The sequence below is a fragment of the Stegastes partitus genome, unplaced genomic scaffold (genome assembly GCF_000690725.1).
Source record: "Stegastes partitus isolate 25-593 unplaced genomic scaffold, Stegastes_partitus-1.0.2 Scaffold1281, whole genome shotgun sequence".
In the NCBI taxonomy this organism is placed as follows: domain Eukaryota; kingdom Metazoa; phylum Chordata; class Actinopteri; family Pomacentridae; genus Stegastes; species Stegastes partitus.
In genome coordinates this window covers 187,106-192,422 of record NW_007579012.1, presented here as the reverse complement: position 1 = coordinate 192,422, position 5,317 = coordinate 187,106, and the positions used below count along the sequence as shown (strand labels likewise).

Below are 5,317 nucleotides of genomic sequence, written 5' to 3'. Positions count from 1 at the left end.
TGGCTCTACCTGAGTGACAGGAAGTGCAGGGGAAGGACACTTCTAGACCACTGGTTGGTTCATCAAAGTCCCAGGTTTACGGGGGCTGCACTGACTCTGGTGTGAGTCTCTCCAACAACTTTACCTGTTCAACACAACACAACATTTAAGTCAGTAAAACCCACATTAAAGACCTGTAACACTCATGCAGATTGGTCTTGTGTGACTTGCATTCTGTTGGGCAAAATAACCAATTCTCAGCTTAAAAGCACTTCATTCTTTAATTTCCCCAAACATAAACCGTTTGAACGACACATATTCTTTGAAAAACTAAAGACATGTTTATCCAGAGCAGACAAAGTACAGAAACCAATTAAAACTGTAAAGAGTTAAACATCTATGGCAGGCTTCACTTCTCCCCAGTATTAGTGGCACCTGTGGGTGTTTGGAAACAAAGAATGTTGGACATGTTGATTTTGTGACCCGTGTTTTTCCAAATTTTTGTACGATAAAAACTCAAATGAATACAATTCTCTCATTTAAAATTCTCTGTTTTGTTCATTTCTATGAACAAACAAACAAAAGTCTTCATAGTGGAATAAAAAATGAGCCCACAGTGACTGAAACACCCAGAAACTGCTTGGGTTTCAGAGAGCTTGTTGATGAATCATTTTGCTTGTAAATGATAGTTAAATTGTTAAAAATATCCCGTATACATCGAGGCGACGTCTTTAAATGTTTTCTGACTCATTTCCAAACAACTGCCTTCAATGAATTTTCTTTCAGATGCAGATTCAGTCAACTCAAAACTCATCCTGTGGTTTGTCGTCTGTATTAGCCAATAACGAGTCTTTGTTCTTGGTACAGTTCACAGCAGACAGCATGTTTCTTTACACACACTTCACAGAGCCGAGGAAAGATAAGTGTTGAGTTTTTCTTTTTGATTTCTTTCATTTAAAATTGCTATTTTCATCTAGACTCCTATCTGCAGGGATAGCTAAAGAGCAGCATGTCAAGTGGCAGAATGTGAATTTACTGGCAGCAGAAAGTAACTGAGATGTGTGTTTAGTTTTTAAAACTAAATTGAAGCATAATTCTCTTTATTTATTGTCCTGTCCGTATGCAAACTGCACTTTATGGTGTTACAGTGGTGTTGTTCTGCAGAAGATCTGTGTCAGCAGACTTAACCGCTGCTGCCGCGTCAGCCTCAGAACCAAAAACCCACAACTTAAAATGTTCAACAAGTCTGCTAAATGCATATAAATACATGAATCGTCAGTTGTAAAGTTAATTGTAGTAATCTGTTTGACGAGTTTTGGAGTGCCGACATTTCACAGAGTTTCACATCATTTTCGTGAGGATGTGTTTTTGTTACTGAGAGATATTGCAATGCTGTATTTGCAACATGCTTCTGGTTTACTCTAACCACTTTCTTTTTTTTGCCAATGTCTTTATGTTGTCATGTCGCTTACAGTTTGACATCGCCACTTCCGTCATTAGCTCTGCGACCACATGGTCAACGAACACGTGTAACAGAAGGACGAGCGACAATTAGCAAAGCAACAAAGTTCTGCTTCAGTATTTAATATAGTTTTACTGTGGGGAAACCTGAACTGAAGGCGGATACCGTACAGCAAGGTAAGAAACTACAACGTGTGTCTCTATTTGAATGTGCTCGCCAACAGCTTGTGTGTGGTTCATGTCCGGACTAGGCTTTTAAAGGTACATTGAAAATACAACATAAAAGGTTTTTGTGGGCCCTCTTTTGTTATTCCATTTAGTCATTTTGCTTTTGATGTTTCCAGGGAGTGCTTTCATTCAAACTGTAGCTCAGGTTTGACAAAATAAAGCAGGTTGTCCTCTGCGCAGAAACTAGCACAGGACAGTCCTTACATTCCTCCTGATGACGTTCTGATGCTCTGAAACTGATGATTTCTTAAAATGTGGAGAATATATTGATATAAAACAGGACGTTTGCCTCAGTATTCCCAACTTTAACCAAACTAAATGACAATAAAAGGCAACAGATGCTGTTTGGAAAACAACAACTAAGTATGACAATTATCTTTTTATAATTTATGATACATGTGGCTCACACACAGAGAGACGCAGGCACCACATATTTAAACTTTTGTCAGTCTTTTTTTTTCTTCTTATCCTATTTAAAATCTACATTCCAGCTGAGAAATTGTATTTTTTTAACTGCAAAAAAACTGAAGAAGCCTCTTAAATGAGAAGTAAAACGTCTTCCAAAACCTAAAAGAGAAGCTTAGTTGCTTTTCACTGATTTTTTTTGTTTTATTATTATTTTCTTACCCGATTCCCTACAAATGGCATCATGCTGGATGCTCTGGCAGTGCTGTTAATCGGATAGTGAAGCCAGTAAAGCACACTGAATAGACCACAGCAAACCTCTGAATTTCGACAGCACTTAAACGCAGCACAGGATACGTCTGGTTCTTTCTCGCCACGTACAATAAATAGTCCAGACATTTTGACTAGCCGGAAACAAGAAAGATCTGAGGTTTATTGTGCATTGTATGACATATTTGTCCACCACCAAGAGGCATTCATTAATACCAAAACAGGCAGTCTGGATACGTAGTTTGTTTCCAGCATACATGTTAGTGTTTAATAACGACGTTACTTTTGGTCACTGGTGGGGAATTTGATCAAAAACAACGAGATGGTGACAAAATGGAGGCGGTGTGTCGTTTTGACTTAGTTTCGTATCTTCGGGGTATATCGGACAGCACTGTCTGTCGGGTGTGGGGTACTCCTTTACCCGACAACAAAGCCCCGGTACAGTTAAGCTAGCGACACACCCCGCTGGAAAAAAAAGAAGAAAAAAAAAAAGAGTTCGAGCGTTTAGGCGGTGCCCACGACACACAGAGCTAAGCTAACGTTAGCTTAGCCGCAAAAGTTATGCTAGAACTTTTGTAGCTGCTGTGTGAAACTTACCAAAGACGAGCCATGTGTCAAAACAAAACAAAACAAAACAGCACAAGCTAGTGATGTTTTTCAGGGAGATGTACAGACGTTAGTTCAGACGGTTTGAACAAAAACAGGAAGTGACGTCACACGGAACCAAAGCGACCCCCTCCCCCATAAAATAATATAACTTTTAAAATGTTGTATTAAATACAAATTTAAAGAACAAGCTAATAATTGTATATTATATAAACTGTATGTGTGATTATTTTATTTTTATTTTCTATTGCAATGCACTGCATAGAAAATAATTTTCTATTTTATTTTCATGTATGTGTTTCGTATGTTAGGTATAACTTACTAATGATTATTTATAATGTTCTTAGGCTTCCTTTATAGTGTAGCAGAGTAAGAAAATAAAAGATGCAGACACACAAATACAAAACTTGGATAAGAGTAGCAATAAAAAAAAAAAAAAGGCAAAGTTACTAAAATAGCTACAAATACAAATAACCAACTAAACCAGAGCAACTGGAAGTAAAACAAGAAATGAACTTAAAAATCTGAGTTGCTCGAACCATGACAGTGATGCTGCAGAAGCTTTACGTTGCTTTGCATCTTATTCTAAGTCGCTGGTGCACAGTGAGAAAAACTAGATCTTCCAGGCTGCAACGTGATCAAGTTATTTGAGCGTGTTAGGGAAGGGCCCACATCATTATTTAGTTCCTCTAATCTACTTACCATAGGTGTGGCTCACAAGTTTCAAGTTCCATCAGACGCCTTCAGCAGCCTGTGAGGCGAAAAGAAAGCCACAATGCAACAACAGAAAAACCAACAAACATGCAAGGCACTGAGAGTCAGAGGACTTTAAACACACTACAGTCTGCCTGAAGGAGGTCTGAATACTGTTAAAGTGACACTGACAATGACTGCAGAGGGATCCAAACCAAACTATCACACATGTTTACACTTTTATTTGAAGCTGTATCTGAGCTGTGAACATCAGTTGTTGCAGGAGAAATGCTCATTTTACAGCAGCTGGATGCAAATAAGACCAGGAAGAGGAAATACAAGAAATGCAAAAGTAGTACAGTAGAAATGAAGCTAAGAATAAAAACATAATAAAGGCTATGGTCACCTCTCCCACGCACAGATGTGGAATGATGGATCATGCACCCAGCTGTAGAACAAACACAGGATGAAGATCTAAATCTCAAAGTTTTTGTTTTCTATTTTTACTACAGATGAAGTAGAAACAATATGAGTCTGAAGCAGCACTCTGACAGTTTAACCCTTTGCGGACTTTTCTCAACTGAAAGATGGTGACCATCTGGATGATCAGATAAAAGATTATTAGCTATTAACAGCTACCTGCTGTCACATCTTAGTAGCAAATTTAATGATGCAAGACATCACATTATATATATAAAGTATAGAAAAGCATCTATTTATATAATAATAGCACTTAATATATTTATAACTTCAGTATACAGATCAGACTTTCTCTAACAGTAAGATTAAAACGTCCTGACAGTTTTGTGATCTCGGAGGTCCGTGTTCACCACGGACAGCCAAAGATTAACAAACTGGGTTCTGTGCTTTGTGTGTCGTTCATGAATTCATGTTGGTGCTGAAATGTGGAAATATTGTGATGTTCAGACTTTGTCCTGTGTGCAGAGGAAAAGCTTCTTTGGCCCAAGTTTTGTTTTGTTTTGTTTTTTGATGAAAGAGGAGGTTTGAGGTTTCTTCTGATTAGGAATCACTTTGAGCAGGATCTGACTGAGACTGAAAGGATGTTTTCATACCAAAACAATGAGACTCCAGTCTGGCTGGTCTTGATCTTTTCCTTCAGTGGATTTTTGGGAAGGAACACATCATCTCCAGGATGTTTACAGAAGCCACACATTTTTAGCTGCAGTTCCACATCAGGAATTACTGATGACTGTCATCCATGGACACCTGGAGATTTTCCACATCTGGCATCAACAGGTTTTCTCCTCAGTCGGCAGCAGAGCATTAAGTGCAGCACAACACCAGGTTCCTGACGTCTTTCTGCCTCCATCCTCTAAATCTCTTCTTCCATTTGCTTTGGGTTCTTGCAAAAATACGGCCAATCATCAAAGTAAAATGATGCGTAACTGTGCTCATAGTGGTCCACAGGTTGATCCATCACTGCATTTAGCTGCAGTTTCCAGAAAATCAGTTGCATGAATGTAAACAAACCGGCGTACAAGGATGAAAATGCAACAATCCCAGGATGGAGATCCTTACTGGAGTTTAAAAAAAATAGTTCCTGTTTCTTGTAGTTTCCTTTTAGTCAGACAAAAATAAAATCTTTAAAACGATTCATGTAAAAATCTGGTTTTGCGTAAATCCTCGTTTGTCTGCTTCAATAGAGGTGAAGAGA

The 5,317-nt window shown here is 38.4% G+C and overlaps 2 long non-coding RNA genes across 2 annotated transcripts in view; one reads left to right on the top strand and one right to left on the bottom strand.

The window, feature by feature from the left end:
- The window catches only part of LOC103369392 (uncharacterized), a 4,719-nt gene extending 1,052 nt beyond the window's left edge, over positions 1-3,667 (bottom strand). Inside the window, exons 1-2 of the long non-coding RNA XR_520829.1 lie at positions 3,652-3,667; positions 10-124 (exon numbers count right to left, since the gene is read on the bottom strand). This is a non-coding gene — a long non-coding RNA (uncharacterized LOC103369392). The remainder of the gene's footprint in view (positions 1-9; positions 125-3,651) is intronic.
- A 1,563-nt stretch (positions 3,668-5,230) lies between these two features.
- Positions 5,231-5,317, top strand: part of LOC103369393 (uncharacterized) — a 13,303-nt gene continuing 13,216 nt past the window's right edge. Inside the window, exon 1 of the long non-coding RNA XR_520830.1 lies at positions 5,231-5,308. This is a non-coding gene — a long non-coding RNA (uncharacterized LOC103369393). The remainder of the gene's footprint in view (positions 5,309-5,317) is intronic.